The sequence below is a fragment of the Hemiscyllium ocellatum genome, chromosome 12 (assembly GCF_020745735.1).
Source record: "Hemiscyllium ocellatum isolate sHemOce1 chromosome 12, sHemOce1.pat.X.cur, whole genome shotgun sequence".
In the NCBI taxonomy this organism is placed as follows: domain Eukaryota; kingdom Metazoa; phylum Chordata; class Chondrichthyes; order Orectolobiformes; family Hemiscylliidae; genus Hemiscyllium; species Hemiscyllium ocellatum.
Genome location: NC_083412.1, coordinates 89,029,331 through 89,046,468, shown reverse-complemented (window position 1 = coordinate 89,046,468; position 17,138 = coordinate 89,029,331). Strand labels below are relative to the sequence as shown.

At 44.9% G+C, this 17,138-nt stretch overlaps 2 protein-coding genes across 5 annotated transcripts in view; one reads left to right on the top strand and one right to left on the bottom strand.

Moving 5' to 3' along the window:
* atp5pf (ATP synthase peripheral stalk subunit F6) overlaps window positions 1-1,193 on the bottom strand; it is a 6,409-nt gene extending 5,216 nt beyond the window's left edge. Inside the window, exon 1 of one of the 2 annotated variants that reach the window (XM_060833227.1) lies at window positions 1,075-1,193. The gene's annotated coding sequence lies outside the window, so the exon portion shown is untranslated. The remainder of the gene's footprint in view (window positions 1-1,074) is intronic. The other variant, XM_060833228.1, reaches the window with a different exon arrangement.
* Window positions 1,194-1,364: 171 nt separating this feature from the next.
* The window catches only part of gabpa (GA binding protein transcription factor subunit alpha), a 69,235-nt gene continuing 53,461 nt past the window's right edge, over window positions 1,365-17,138 (top strand). For all 3 annotated transcript variants that reach the window (XM_060833225.1, XM_060833226.1, XM_060833224.1), the window contains exon 1: window positions 1,365-1,475. The gene's annotated coding sequence lies outside the window, so the exon portion shown is untranslated. The remainder of the gene's footprint in view (window positions 1,476-17,138) is intronic.

Sequence of the window (17,138 nt, the reverse complement as noted above, 5' to 3'; positions counted from 1 at the left end):
ACCCCCCCAAATCTCTCCCTAAACCCCCCAAATCTCTCCCTAAACCCCCCAAATCTCTCTACCCTCCAATTCTCTCTACCCCCCCAAATCTCTCCCTAACCCCCCCAAATCTCTCCCTAACCCCCCCAAATCTCTCCCTAACCCCCCCAAATCTCTCCCTAACCCCCGCCAAATCTCCCTACCCCCCAATTCTCCCTACCCCCCAATTCTCCCTACCCCCCAAATCTCTCCTCACTCCCCCAAATCTCTCTCCACCCCCAAATCTCTCCCTAACCCCCCCAAGTCTCTCCCTAACCCCCGCCAAATCTCTCTACCCTCCAATTCTCTCTACCCCCCAAATCTCTCCCTAACCCCCCCAAATCTCTCTCCACCCCCCCAAATCTCTCCCTAACCCCCCCAAGTCTCTCCCTAACCCCACCAAATCTCTCCCTAACCCCACCAAATCTCTCCCTAACCCCCCCAAATCTCTCCCTAAACCCCCCCAATTCTCTCTACCCTCCAATTCTCTCTACCCCCCCAAATCTCTCCCTAACCGCCAAATCTCTCTACCCTCCAATTCTCTCTACCCCCCCAAATCTCTCCCTAACCCCCCCAAGTCTCTCCCTAACCCCCCCAAGTCTCTCCCTAACCCCCCCAAGTCTCTCCCTAAACCCCCCCAAGTCTCTCCCTAAACCCCCCCAATTCTCTCTACCCCCCCAAATCTCTCCCTAAACCCCCCAAATCTCTCCCTAAACCCCCCCAAATCTCTCCCTAAACCCCCCCAAATCTCTCCCTAAACCCCCCCAAATCTCTCCCTCACCCCCCCAAATCTCTCCCTCACCCCCCCAAATCTCTCCCTCACCCCCCCCAAATCTCTCTCCACCCCCCCTTCTCCACCCCCCCCAAATCTCTCTCCACCCCCCCAAATCTATCCCTCCTCAAATTCTTTTCCCCCCCCCATCTCTCTCTCCCCCCATCTCTGTCCCCCCTCCCTGTCTCTGACCTTGTTCTCTCCCTCTATGTGTCTATGTCTGACCCTCAGGGAAAGGAGCGGTCTCTCTCCCCACCCCCACCCAACAAACTCCAGTCACTAACCGTTAACCCGCACCTTCACCCCGGGATCATTCACCGAATAAAATAAAACAAAGTTTAGAAGAATCTCCAGCAGTTTTGACTTTGGTGTGAAGGTGACCCGGAAGTGTTGTCGGGCGGAGTGGCGGGGTCACGGTGTGAAATTATGTTTTTATCTAAAATTACATTCCTGTATCCCAATGGTTTCTCCCCAACGTCAGGAGGCGGCGCGATGTTTTATTTTCAATTAAAACCCAATAATTTGTCAATAAAGGGATTGAGATTAACCCGGGGCTGACCCCTGACACCGGAAATGGACACGCGACTTCCGGTTGTCGCCAGCGGGTTGGCGCAAGAAAAAAATCAGGAAAAAGATTCTTGAAAAAAAAAGAGAGAAATTCTGGAACTGAGTCCGAGAGAAGGAGGTGAGTGAGTGAAAGAGGAGGGAGGGAGGGAGAGAGAGAGGGAGAGGGAGAGAAAGAGAAAGGAGAACCGGGCTGGGGAGTGAGGGAGAGGGAACAGATGTGAGTGAGGAAGGGAAGGGAAGTGAGAGACAGCCCTGGGTCAATCCCTGTCTGAACTGGGAGACCTGCCACCTTGGGGGGTTGGTTCCTGTCTGCATGGGGAGGCAGTGCTCCCTTTGGGGTGGGGGTCAGACCCCGTCTAGATGGGGAGACGGTCTTCCCTTGGGGGTGTGGGTCTGTCCCCCGTGTGGACGGGGAGATGGTCTTCCCTTGGGGGGGTGGGTCAGTCCTCGTCCAGACGGGGAGACGGTCTTCCCTTGGGGGGGTGGGTCAGTCACCGTCTGGACGGGGAGACGGTCCTCCCTTGGCGGGGTTCAGTCCCCGTCTGGACGGGGAGACGGTCCTACCTTGGGGGGGTGGGTCAGTCCTCGTCCAGACAGGGAGACGGTCCTCCCTTGGGGGGGGTGGGTCAGTCCTCGTCCAGACGGGGAGACGGTCTTCCCTTGGGGGGGTGGGTCAGTCACCGTCCGGACGGGGAGACGGTCTTCCCTTGGGGGGGTGGGTCAGTCACCGTCCGGACGGGGAGACGGTCCTCCCTTGGCGGGGTTCAGTCCCCGTCTGGACGGGGAGGCGGTCCTCCCTTGGGGGGGTGGGTCAGTCCTTGTCCAGACGGGGAGACGGTCCTCCCTTGAGGGGGGTGGGTCAGTCCCCGTCTAGACGGGGAGATGGTCCTCCCTTGTGGGGTGGGTCAGTCCTCGTCTAGACGGGGAGACGGTCCTACCTTGTGGGGGGGGTGTGGTTCAGTCCCTGTCTAGACGGGGAAACGGTCCTCCCTCGGTAGGGTGGGTCAGTCCTCGTCTAGACAGGGAGACGGTCCTCCCTTGTGGCGGGGGAATCAGTCCCCGTCTGGACAGGGATACTGTCCTCCCTCAGGGATCCCAGACCCCGTCTGGATGGGGAGATGGTCCTTCCTCGGGGGTTAGTCCCCATCTAGATGGAGAGCCAGTCCTCCCCAGGACTCAATGTCCTTATAGATGTTTGTCCACTGAGCTCAGTGTCTGTTTCCTTGGATGGTGTATAACCTCCTGGGACCCGAAATCATCTGTTTATTGATTTGTGTATACGGAGGTGATTTTCTTTGGAATTACTGCACTCCAAGCATCATATGTATGTAAGCCTTTCAGGGTTAGCACCCTTCGAATGTGGCATTTATCCATCACAGCTATGTCAGTATAAGCCCAGCATTGGTAGTCCCAATTGCATGGGTAATTATCCCCAGGTTTAATCCCAGTTACCTATTGCACATGCAGTGGGTGTTCATCCCTTCAACTATTACGTCTGCTACTGGGGGTTTTTGTACTCATTGCATTGACTGTGGGTGGTGATGTCCTTTCCACGTGCTGTGTATACTAGCAGTTATAATGCATAGGCTAGTATCCTTGTTCTGATGAAAACAGCAGATTTTAGTCTCCAAGGTTTGTATGCTTATTATGCTGTGTACTCAATCAAGAGTGTGGTACTGGAAAAGGTCAGGCAGCATCCGAATCAACAGTTTGGGTCAGTCACTTTCTGATCTCAGTATGTGATCTTGCTGTCATTGTGGTTGAGATTGAACTTCTGTATGGATTGAGGCACTGGAAAAGCACAGCAGGTCAGGCAGCATCCAAGAAACAGGATGCTGCCTGGTCTGCTGTGCTTTTCCAGCACCACAGTCTTGCCTCTGATCTCCACCATCTGCAGTCCTCACTTTCTCTCTATAGATTGATACGGTCGGACATGCATGATGAATGATCTCTAGGGAGTACTGAAAAACAAAGAGACCTTGGTGTACAAGTCAGTAGATCCATGAAGCTGTCAGCATAGGTAGGCAGGGTGTTGAATAAGACACATAAGAGCCAGGGCATAGAATATAAGAACAAGGAAGTCTTATTATGACTTTATAAAACATTAATTAGGCCACGGATGGAATACTAAGTGTGTTTCTGATTGTCCCACTGTCAAAAGGACATGATCGCATTGGAGAGGATACACAGCAGAATGATCAGGATGTTGCCTGGCATGGAAAATCTTAGTAATGAGGAGAGATTGGATAGGCTGAGTTTGTTTTCCTTAGAGCAGAGGAAGCTGAGGAGGGAATTTGATTGGGTATACAAAATTATAGGAGACTTAGAGTAGATTGTGAGAATCTCTTCCCCCTGGCAAACATGTCTAAGACTGGAAGGCATAAGTTTAAGCTGAGGAGTAAGTGGTTTAGCGGAGAAAAGAAAATTTACCCAGAGAGTGATAGAAATATGGAACATGCTGCCTCAGAGAGTGGTGGAAGCAGATACTCTTGCAACATTTGAAATGCATCTGGATGAGCACTTAAAATGCATGGTCAGCTATAGACCAAGTGCAGATAAATGAGATTAGTTTGGTATTTGTTGGTCAGTGTAGACATGATGAGCTGATGGACCTGTTTCCAAGTTGTATAATTCTATGACTCAAACCTAATTAGTTTTGTGAAAAAGTCCACTGCTAAAGCTGACAGTTGGCCCAGACTTTCTGCTTCTATCCACTGCTCACTGCAAGGATTTTGATTTGATTTATTTATTGTTATATTTTGTCACAAAATACAGTGAAAAGTGTGGTACATCTCCTTAAAACACAGAAAAGCAGACATTCTGTGTGAACGTTGTGTAGGGATATTGTGGCCTCACTAGGAGAGGTTGAAAAGCAATTCTTCAGCATTAAAGGTAATTATTTTGTTGAGGTGTTAAAGGCCACCTCACACCAGTGGAATCATTCCTCAACAGAAAGGGACAACCTTGGAATCTACAGGGACCATTCATCAGGAAAGGAGGAAACATTTGAATCTTGAAATATGTGGCTTGATGAAATGATCTGAAACTGATTTAATCTAGGATCAAATTGTACTTGAGATAAAGGGCAAGAAGTGAGGATGCTGTTAATCCTTAGCCTGTTGCTGATTATCCCAGGAGGATCCTAAGAGAAGTTCAATCAGGGAAGGCATCATGCACACAGAGACCTCGGTGCGAATATGCTGGGATCTGAAGTATAATTCAACCCACCAAGTACCACTGCATGTGGTATAGTCTGTACGTCATGCATTTGGCTTCATTGCCATCTCCAAACATGTTGGGTTGGAGTAAAAAGAACTTTTATCATGAATCCTGTGGATGGCCTAAGAAGATCGGGCATTGTGCCTAAATCTCTAAAGCATGAAAATAGCTGGGTTATCTCATACTGCACACCATTAAAGAGGAAATTCCAAGTCCTGAAAGATTGTTGGGAAACATTGGCAGGAGGCCAAGCATGAGTAATAATTTCATGTACCAGGATTTGGTGCCTGCATGACCACATCACAAAGCAACAAGCGGATATTGCACATGTTTGACACATCCAATTGTGTAACTACTGCTAGACCAGCGACCATGTGTGTTCATGAAGTGATCAGTAACTTGCCTTGTTCTGATGAATTATGCTGTGTACCAAACGTAGCACAAGAAGTTCCGAGAAACTGTTGGCATGTATGGCAATGCAAAGTCCAAACTAAGCCAATCCTTTGTGGCAGCCTTGATAATCTGGTGCTTCAGCCAAGAAATATCTCAGTGGTCTACTATCACCCAGCCTGACTCGTAAATGGAACTGGCAGAATGAATGCAATTCTTAACACTCCATGGCCAAAATCTACAATGCAGTGATTTAACTGGGAGGGTGATTCTTGCCAACCTTGTTAAATTCCCTGGATCTGTAAAGCAGAGTCTGCACATGGCGAATGGAAGCTATAACACAAGAACAGAGGAGCAGGAGTAGATCATACAGGCCATCCCATCTGCTCAGCCATTTAAAAAAAATCACAGCTGTTCATGAGCTTCATCTCCACTTTCCCGTCCACTCTCTGTATCGTTGATTCGAAGAGTCCAAAGTCTGTCTATCCCTGCCTTCAATCCCAGCCTCCATCATTGATTATCAACAACCCTCCATTAAAATTAATCAGTTGCAGTAACTTGGTTTTAACTCTGAATTTTACATGTTTGTTTTAAATCTTTACTGGACACTAGAAAGCTCAGAGGGATCTTGAGGTGCTTGTCCACAGATCCCTGAAGGCAGCAGGTCAGGTTAATAAGGTAGTTAAGAAGGCATGCAAGGCATTTGCCTTTATTAGTTTATGGTATAAATTATAAGAGCAAGGAGGTTCTGTTGGAGCTATATAAAACTTTGGTTAGGCCGTGGATGGAGTACTGGTCACTACACTCTCTAAGAAGGATGTGATTGCACTGTAGAGAATGTAGATTGACCAGGGTGTCGCCTTGGAAGAAACTGTTTAGCTACGAAGAGAGGTTGGATAAGCTTGGGTTGTTTTCTTTGAGTAAAGAAGACTGGTAGGGGCCCTGATTGGAGTGTATAAGATTATGAGGCATGTACGGGATAGATAGAAAGCAGTTGTTCCCCTTTACTGAACAGTCAGTAATAAGGAGGCATAATTTTAAGGTGAAAAGTGAGAGGTTTGGAGGCCATTTGAGGAAAATAATTTTCACGTGGATGGGTGGTGGGGATCTGGAATGCACTGCTTGGGAGGGTAATTGAGGCCAGAAACCTCACAACCTTCAACAAAGTACTTGGATGAGTTTTTGAAATGTCATAACATTCAAGGCTCTTGGTCATTTGCTAGAAAATGGGGCTAGTGTATATTTAAACATGGAGGTAACTAATGAGCTGAAGAGTCTCTCCTGTGCTGTATGTTACTACTACATGAGGTTTACCAGATCAGTATGGGGAATTAGAATTGCATGCTTAAATTGGAGAAGCTGAACTGTTCCTCATAGAGCAGTGAGAGCCTGCAGGAGTTTTGATAGAGACGTTTCAACATTCAGATTTTAGATTGTGTGGATAAAAGATAAATTGTTTCCATTAGTTGAAGGGTTCAAGTTTAAAATGGCGCAAGATTGCACCCAGAGGGTGATTAAGGTGATTGTTTCTTGTATTGCCTCTGAATGCTTTACCATTCTTACCCATTGGCAGTTAGAATTTTCCTTTCAAGTAAAAACTTGGAGAAAAAAATTACAGGGAGCCAGATAGTGGCACTATCTGTTAGCTTCCCAAAAGAGCAGGCACAGATTTGATTGGCAGAAAAGCCTCTTTCTGTGTTACACCGTTCTATAATTTTATATGAAACCAAGATGGGTTGGTAGAGTTAGGGTACAGAAAGGTTGTGATCTCACTGAATGATGGAGTAGGCTTCAGAAACTAAGGAACATACTTCTGCTGACACGTCCCCACTGCTTCATCGGGATATTTTTAGGCTGAGTTATGAGTGTGGGGGTTGTGTAGCTAAATACTGCTCACGTGGAGCCACTGCTTTCTGTTCCCTCAAGTTGGTTTAGATCAGATTCCCTACAGTGTGGAAACGGGCCCTTCTGCCCAACAAGTCCACACCGACTCTTTGAAGAATAACTCACCCAGACCCATTCCCCAACCCTATATTTAACGCTGACTAATGCACCTAACACACTGGGGAATTTAGCATGGCCAATTCAACTAACCTGCACATTTTTGGATTGTGGGAGGAAACCAGAGTACCTGGAGGAAACCCACACAGACACGGGGAGAATGTCTCTGTGGAGTTTGCACAGTCGCCTGGTTCAAGTCATTAACATCCCAGAAGGCCTAGTAGGCAACCTGGTCTGATACTGAATCGTAACAGATTATAAGTTGCAATGTTGGAGTCTGGAGCAGGCTTAACCAACCTCAGCTGCGGCAGCAACAGATCAACGACCTTTGGGCTAGAGGATTCCCAGACCAGAGCTAGGTCTTTGGACTACTGTCACCCTTGCTAGGTAGTATTGACCAGAATGAGAATAAAATTAAGCACTGGTACGGCAGCTTTTCTTGTGTAGTGGCAAGCTTCCACTATTTAATCACTCCTGCATATTCAGAATGTCACCTTGTGGGGTTGAGGTATTGGTGAGATTACAGGGCTGTTCCATGCATCTGAACAATGCCATTGGTATCTTTCTGTTTGTGTAAGATGATAGACATTGATCAAGTTTGTTAGGGATTCGATAGTTCCATAACTTCCTCCCAGTCATTAAGGTCATTACTTCAAACAGAATTTGTCTTGTTTTCATTCTCCTCCCATGATGCACTAGCCATTTGAGAGTTGAAAGATCAGTGCCTGACACGAGAAACATCATCCAGATACCATCGCGAGTGAATTGTTTTTTCAGAAGTTTTGCCTGAATATGTGTAGAGCTTTAAGAAGGAATTTAGTGTTTGTTCAATGGTTATGCCATTAATCATGGAGAGTGTGACAAAGGCATTGCTTGTCGAATTTTAAACAGAAATGAATAAAGAGAAAAGAAAGAAAATCCTGCACTCTGGATCTTACTACCTAGTGGTACCTCAAGCTACCAATGAAACTAATAGAGCTAAAAACTAATGCATCCGCTGGACAGGATGGGATGCATCATAAGGCTTTTAAAAGAAGTAGCTGCAGTGAAACTGAATGTACTGGTGGTAATCTTGGAAAAGTCCCAGAGGTTTGGAAAGTTGTCAATATAACATCTTTGTTTAGAAATGGAAAGAGACAAAAACACAGGCAATTATGGGCTAGTTAGCTTACACTGCTATTGGAAAGATATTAAAGTCTATTGGCCAGTGGCCCTATCTTCGGTGGCCATGAAGTGCTTTGAAAGGTTGGTCATGGCATTAATCAACTCCAGTCTCCCACTACTCTTGACCCACTCTAATTTGCATATCGGACCAACCGATCCACGTCAGACGCCATATCACTTGCCCTTCACTCCTCCCTAGAACATCTTGACACCGAGAACAGCTATGTAAGAATCTGACTCATTGACTACAATTCAGCCTTCAACACTATTATCCCCTCGAGACTGATTACTAAACTTAGTGATCTCAGACTAAGCCCCATTCTCTGCAACTGGATTCGCAGTTTCCTGACCACAGGCCACAATCAGTGAAGATTGAGGACAATACTTCATCCTCACTAACACTCAATACTTGCACCCCCCCAGGGGTGCGTACTCAACCCCCTACTGTACTCACTGTACACCCATGACTGCGCCGCCAAATACCAGACTAATGCCATTTACAAGTTCGCTGATGATACTACCATAGTCGGTCGCATCTCCGATGATGGTAACGAACCAGACTGCAGACGGGAGGTGGAAGACCTGGAAAAATGGTGCACTGTGAACAGGCTAGCTCTCAATGCCGGCAAAACCAAGGAACTCATTATTGACTTTGGGCAGGATGTTACTCATGCCCCCCCTACACATCAACAGCAGAGAGGTGGAACGAGTGGAGAGTGTCAAGCTCCTGGGAGTAGTCATCTACAACAACCTTTCTTGGACTCTTCATGTAGATGCACTGGGTACAAAGGCCCAACAACGTCTCCTCTTCCTCAAGCAACTGAGGAAATCTGGCATGACAGCAAATACCCTTGACCACTTTTATAGGTGCGCCATCGAGAGCTTTCTGTCTGGATGTATCACTACCTGGTACGGCAACTGTACCATCCAAGATCTGAGACGGTTACAGACAGTGGTGAACTCGGCCCGGACAATCACAAAGGCCAATCTCCCATCAAGAGAATCTGTCTACCAAGCCCGCTGTTAAGGAAAGACCACCAGCATTCAGAAAGATGCCTCCCACCCTGGCAATGCTTCTACAACCTCTACCATCGGGGAGAAGGTACAGAAGCCTGAACGTATGCACCAGCCGGTTTCAAAACAATTTCTACTGTTGTTAGAATACTAAATGGACTCTCAAACCATTACAGTTTGCCTGTACCTGTGTTTTTGTTTTTGCCACTGTTAACATATTATTTACTATTTATGCTATTTAACTGTGTGATCTGTCTGTATTGCTCGCAAGACAAAGCTTTTGACTATGCCTGGCTTCATGAAGTTCAGGTTCAGCGGGTGATGGAAAGGCAATTGGAATGTTGGCCTTTATTTCAAAGGATCTGGAGTATAATAGTAGCGAGGTTTTATTATTTAAGACAGGGAAGATGAGGAATATCTTGAGTAGAGACTCTATGGATTTCTTCATTGCAGAAGGCAGTCGAGTCCGGGTTGTTAATTTGTCGAGGCTGAAACAGGCTGATATTTCTTTCTCTTCCTCTTCCTCTTCCTCATCAGTTGTTCCTGATTTCCTTTAATGAAATGACTTGTGGATATTCAGGATATCCTGCTATCTCATCCACACTGCTTATGCTCCCCGACACCTCCCTGCTGTCCTTGTTTCTGTTAACTATGACTCAGTGGATAGCAGTGTTGACTGCGTCGGAAAGTTCTGTGTTCATGGCCAACTCCAAGGATGTGGAGCACACAGTCCTCTCAGCTAGCACTCCAGTCCAGTGCTGTGGGAGTGTGGTAGTTATGTTTGTTTCAGATTAGACATTCTACAAAAACCATGTTTGCCGTCTTGGGTAGATGTAAAACATGGTGAGTTACTTCAAAGAAAAACCGGGAATTCACCTCAACATCTTAGCCAATACTAATAAGAGTCATAGAACAAGAAACAGATCTTTTGGTCCAACCAGTTCATGCTGAACAAAATCTCAAACTAAACGTCCCACCTGCCTTCCCCTACCCCATATCACTCCAAACCTTTCCTAATCATGTACTTATCCAAATGTATTTTAACTACTGTAATTGTACCCACATCCACCACTTCCTCAGGAAGTTCACTCCACATGCTAACCACCCACTGTCTAAAAGATTTGCCTCTCTTTTTAAATCTCTCTTCTCTCACCTTAAAAATGCACCCTCTAATCTTGAAATCCCCCATCCTCAGAAAAAAACACTGCCATTAACTGTATATATACCCCTCATTTCTTTTACAAAATTCTATAAGGTTGCCTCTCAACTTTCTATGCTCCAGTGAAAAAAGTTTCAACTTTCCTTTATAACTCAAATCTTCCATACCCAGCAGCATCCTGGTAAATCTCTTCTGAACCTTCTCCAGTTTAATAATATCCTTTTTATAACTGGGTGACCAGAATTGGACACAGTATTCCAGAAGAGGCCTCTCCAGTGTCCTGTCCGTGAACCTGAATGTGACTTCCAAACTCCTATATTCAAAGGACTGAGCAATGAAGGCAAGCGTGAGAAAGTGTATAAGGGATAAGCAGGTAGGGAAAGGGTTAAATTTTGGATTGCAAAGGCTCAGCCAGCATGACTTTGACCAGACAAGAACTTGCAGTAAACAATGAGGTGCTGGAGGCAGGGGTAGTGGGTTAACAAAGTGAAAAATAACCATTATGTAATACCATTTAACAAGCTTAAGAACATCCATCGTATAATGCCAGATGGCTTCATCTTTACTGTTGATACTCGCTGATTATAACAGTCATCCAATCAATAGAGATGTTGTCTTTATTGGGATGCTGCTCCCTGTAAGTGACTACATAATTCCTTAAGAATCTGCTGTTAGAGACAAGACCGAGAACTCATGTCTCTGAGTGAAGGAGGTAAAGCCATACTGTCTGCGTGTTTGCTTCGACTGATACAGGGATAGGAAAATGGGATGACAAGCGAGCTAAATGTCTTTTAAACTATCCTGTCTATATGTGGCTCAAACGTCAAAGAATTATGTACCTGAGCCTCTCGATCCCTCTTTTATAACACTACCGAAGGCCCTACCATTAATTATATCAGTCCTACCCTTGTTTGTTGTACCAAAATACAATACATTTATCCAGATTGAACTCCATCTGCCGTTTTTCAGCCCATTGACCCATTTGGTTAAGAGATCTTTGTAATCTTAGAAAACATTCTTCACTGTCTACTGTACCACCTATTTTGGTGTCGTCTACAAACTTAACTAGCCATGCCTTCTATATTCACATCCAAATCATTTATATAAACACAAACAAAAGAGGACCCAGAACTAATCCCTGTGGAACATCACTGGTGGCAGGCCTCTGTTCCTAAAAGCCACCATCCACCATCACTCTGTCTTCTGCCGTTAAGCCACAAAAATGATTCAGATGTGAGCATAAAAGGTACAGTTAGTAAGTTTGCAGATGAGACCAAAATTGGAGGTACAGTGGACAGCGAAGTGGGTTACCTCAGATTACAACAGGACCTGGACCAGATGGGCCAATGGGCTGAGAGGTGGCAGATGGAGTTTAATTCAGATAAATGTGAGGTGCTGCATTTTGGGAAAGCAAATCTTAGCAGGACTTATACATTTAATGATAAGGTCCTTGGGACTGTTGCTGAATAAAGAGACCTTGGAGTGCAGGTTCATAGCTCCTTGAAAGTGGAGTCGCACGGAGATAGGATAGTGAAGAAGGTGTTTGGTATGCCTTCCTTTATTGGTCAGAGTATTGAGTACAGGAGTTGGGAGGTCATGTTGAGGCTGTACAGGACATTGGTTAGGCCACTGTTGGAATATTGCATGCAGTTCTGGTCTCCTTCCTATCGGAAAGATGTTGTGAAACTTGAAAGGGTTCAGAAAAGATTTACAAAGATGTTGCCAGGGTTGGAGGATTTGAGCTATAGGGAGAGGCTGAACAGGCTGGGGCTGTTTTCCCTGGAGCGCCGGAGGCTGAGGGGTGACCTTATAGAGGTTTACAAAATTATGAGGGGCATGGATAGGATAAATAGACAAAGTTTTTTCCCTGGCTTGGGGGAGTCCAGAACTAGAGGGCATAGGTTTAGGGTGAGAGGGGAAAGATATAAAAGAGACCTCTGGGGCAACTGTTTCACGCAGAGGGTAGTACGTGTATGGAATGAGCTGCCAGAGGAAGTGGTGGAGGCTGGTGCAATTGCAACATTTAAGAGGCATTTGGATGGGTATATGAATAGGAAGGGTTTGGAGGGATATGGGCCGGTTGCTGGTAGGTGGGACTAGATTGGGTTGGGATATCTGGTCGGCATGGACAGGTTGGACCGAAGGATCTGTTTCCATGCTGTACATCTCTATGACTCAAGCTCACCCTGAATCCCATGTGACCGAATATTACTAAAACTAAGTAGCTGATTATTATTTTTGTAGGAGTTCGTTGAACTAAAGCTGACTGCTGCATTTCCTACCATTGTAATGATGACCATGGTTCAAAACTTTTCCTTAGGCTGTACAGCACTTTGGAATGATGTGTGGTCGAGAAAGATATATCGATACAAGGTATCTTGCTTCATCTAGCAGTGTTTTGAGTATTTCAGTACATTTATTACTCCAAATCTATTCCATCTCTCTCTGACATTGATTACCCTACTATGTGAAAAGTCCCACTCAACCGGTCGTCTTTAACTCTAAATAGAGGGCAACTGGCTTTGTGTTAGTAGCTTTCTTGTGTTTTAAGATTCAGCAAGGTAGGAAGGAATGACCAGCTCAAAACCAGCACGTGCAAAGGCAGCAGTACAAATCTTCTGTGAGCTTTCCCATCCGCTCGAGAGTGAAATTAAATAAAGCAGAAACAGCATATTCAAACTGCTGTATTTACTGACAGTTAGGCTTAACAGTAAGTTGTGACTGAAAAGTCCCATTTCCATAAACAGAAGTCATATGTTTGCCTTGCAGTAACACTTGTTACGTTTGAAACACATTTTTGACCAACTCGCTCTGCATGTTTCCTGTGTGTGGGAGTGCAATCAGTATGAGCTGGAGGCTCCATTGCTGATAAGCACCAATCACATCAGTTACAATTTAACTCAATGCATGAACAAAGTTCCTATCTTTGGTATATTGGCAGCACATTTTATAGAAATAGAACTAACTGTCTTAAAGTAGTGACAAATATCTTTCAGGGTAGTATCGATGAATTGGTTTGGTGATTTCACGTCTAACTTCCCAATTGTAAAGGTGGTAACAACTGTTTGTTAATGTGGGTCCTGGCCAGTAATAGCTACTGAATGCATTTCTGCAAAAGTTTGACTTTTAGAAATGTTATGTTACATGGTGCGCTAATGAACTATTGTGCTACACATTTCTGTGTGGTGCAGAAATTTGTCCCTACATATTGTGTGCAGTTTTGGTCGCCATACTATAGGAAGGATGTGGAGGCATTGGAACGAGTGCAGAGGAGGTTTACCAGGATGTTGCCTGGAATGGTAGGAAAATCTTATGAGGAAAGGCTGAGGCACTTGGGGCTGTCCTCATTGGAGAAGAGAAGGTTTAGGGGAGATTTGATAGAGGTGTATAAGATGATTAGGGGTTTAGATAGGGTCGACACTGAGAACCTTTTACCGCTAATGGAGTCAGGTGTTACTAGGGGACCCAGCTTTAAATTAAGGGGTGGTAGGTATAGGACAGATGTTAGGGGTAGATTCTTTACACAGCGGGTTGTGAGTTCATGGAATGCCCTGCCAGTAGCAGTGGTGAACTCTCCTTCTTTATGGTCATTTAAGCGGGCATTGGATAGGCATTTGGAAGTTTATTGGGCTAGTGTAGGTTAGGTAGGATTCGGTCGGCGCAACATCGAGGGCCGAAGGGCCTGTACTGCGCTGTATCTTTCTATGTTCTATGTTCTATACTTGCTCGATGTGGCGAAAGTGAAGTCTGCAGATGCTGGAGATCAGAGTTGAGAGTGTGTTGCTGGAAAAGCACAGCAGGTCAGGCAACATCCGAGGAGCAGGAAAATCAACATTTCGGGCCGAAGCCATTCAGGATTTTCCTGCTCCTCAGATGCTGTCTGACCTGCCGTGCTTTTCCGGCAACACTCGACTACTTGCTCGATATGTTTTCGAATATCTGTGGCACAGGGCATTCTTGTAAGCTATGTATTACGAAAGCAAAATATTGCAGATGTTGGAAGCTGTAATAAAAGCATATTGTCTATGTCTTGCTATTTAAGCCTTGGATCAATGCTGCCTGGTTCTGTGTTTGGTCTTGGGGTATTGAGGTTAGGAGAGCCCATATATTCCCAATATATGTATATGAAATGAAAACCAAATCAATATTTCATCCTGACTGACAAACTGATTGATCATTTAGTGTGTTTCGTGGAGCAAGGGCTTTTCTTTCGCTTACAGTAGCAGAACTCTGTTCAATATGATAAATATGAGATGCAGGACATTTATGCTGAAATGTTTCCTGTCGCCTTTGTGTTTCTTACAACCTTAGCTGCACCTATTTCCTTTGCGGGCTGGAAGTTGTATCTTACTAACATTAAACAAAATCTGGGAATAAAAGTGAGACAGAGTTTGTGAAGGGTTATAGATGGGTTGACTTGATGGGCTGAAACTTGGTAGATAGATTATACTGTGGGAAAATGTGAACCTTTGAGCAGAAGGAACAGAAAAGCAGTATACTATTTTCAAATTGACAAAGTTTACAGAACCCTAACGTATGGAAAGAATTGCAAAGGGTTAATGTACAGGTATAGCAAGTAATTAGGAAGGCAAATGGAATATTGTTGTTGACAGCAAGGGGTCCAGAATTCAAAAATAGGGAAGTTTTACTGCAGCTCTACAAGGTAGTGGTTAGATCATATCTAGAGTACAGGTTTAGCAGGCTTAACATATAAGGATAGATTGGTTTAAGTGGACCTGAATTCACTAGAGTTTAGATGGATGAGAAGGATCTGATTTGAAATGGATAAAATTCTAACACGGCTGGACAGACAAGATGTAGGGAGGATATTTCCCCTAACCACAGAAGGCTACGGAGGTCAAGACACTGAATCTACTGAAGAAAAAGATCTTTTAGATTTTAAAAGCATCCAGGGGTCTCGGAAGAAAACAGAAACAGATTGCTGGGTTGTGCTGAGCCTGGTCTGTACAGTGCTCCATCTGGATGGATCGCTGTGTTTTACTGAGCCTGGTCTGAACAGTGCCCCATTCTGGACAGATTGCTGTTTTGTACTGAGCCTGGTCGGTGCAGTATTCCATCCTGGACAGATTGCTGGTTTGTATTGTGCATGTTCTGTGCATTATTTCAATCATAATCACATTGAATGGGTGGCACAGTAGCTCAGTGGTCAGCACTGCTGCCTCATAACACCAGGAACTCTGGTTCAGTTCTAACCTCGGGAGACTGTGTGGAATTTGCACATTCTCCCCGTGTCTACATGGGTTTCCTCTGGTGCTTCGATTTCCTCCCACAGTCCAAAGATGTGCAGGTCAGGTGAATTGGCCATGCTAAATTGCTCAGTGTTCAGAGATGTGTAGGTTAGTTGCATAAGTCAGAGGTAAATGTACAGTAGTAGAGCAGGGGAATGAGTTTGGGTGGATTACTCTTTGGAGGGTCGGTGTGGACTTGTTGGGATTCTGTGATAGAATAGCCTCAAAGGACCAATGGCCTCCTACTCCTAGTTTCTACAATTCTGGTGGTCTCATTTGAATCAAGTACTGTATATAATTGCAACAGAAGCAGTTTAGAGAAGTTTCACTCATTCATGGGACGAAGGGCTTGTCTTAGGAGGATTACTTAAATGGAGAAAAAACACTAAAAGCTGCATCATAAAAGGGACTACGGGTAGTTGTGCACGAAAAACAGAAAGTGAGTCCACAGGCGCAGCAGGTAATCAGAAAGGCTAAGGTAGAGGTATAAGAATAAGGAAGTCTTACTGTAATTGTACAAGGTGTTGATGAAACCACACCTGCAGTACTCTGAGCAGTTTTTGATTCTCTTATTTAAGAAAAGATATTGTTTCATTGGAGACAGTTCAGAGAAGGTTCACTAGGATATCCCTGGATGGATAGATTGCCCTATGAGCAAAGGTTAAACAGGTTGTGACTCAGTGGAATTTGGAGGAATGAGAAATGATCTCACTGAGACGTTTAAGTGTCTTGACAGAGTAAATGCTGAGAGGATGTTTTCCCCACATGCGGTTGTCTAGAACCAGTGGGCATAATCTCTGAATTAAGGTTTACAGGCATTTCTACTATCACATGGTAGTTCTGTTCTCGTGCAATGCTGTGTTACAAGAAAATCGTGCAATAGCAACACCATTTAAACTAATGGGGTCATAATCGCGTTATAACCAATACACTCGCTGTATAACTTTGTGCTTTAGAAACAATGTCCCCAATTTGTTAATCATGTTATAATAATTCGTGTTCACAAAATGCATGTTATTGCAGAACAACCTATACATAGTACAGCACAGGAGTGGGCCCTTTGGCCCATGTCACATTCCTGATGAAGGGCTTATGCTCGAAACGTCGAATTCTCTATTCCTGAGATGCTGCCTGGCCTGCTGTGCTTTGACCAGCAACACATTTGCACCCATGATGTCATGCTGAACATGACACAAAAATTAAGCTAATCCCTTCTGCCTGCCGATGGTCCGTATCCCTCCATTCCTTACATAATAATGTCTGTATCTAAAAGTCCCTTAAACGCTCCTAACATATCTGCCTCCACCACCACACCGGGCAGCATCTTCCAGATTTCTACTGTGCTCTGTAAAATTTAAAAAAAGCTTGCCCCTCACGTCTCCTTTGATATTTCCTCCTCTCACCTTAAAGGCATGCCCCCTCATATTCTACATTTCAACTTGGGGGCTGGGGACATTGAGCGTCAGCCCTTTCTATGCCTAGAGGAGGAATTCCTTCTCTCAGAATGGAGTTTTTCAAGCTCCTTGCCACAGACAGCCCAACAGAAGATTTCCTGTGTACATTTAAGGCTGAAAAACATAGATTC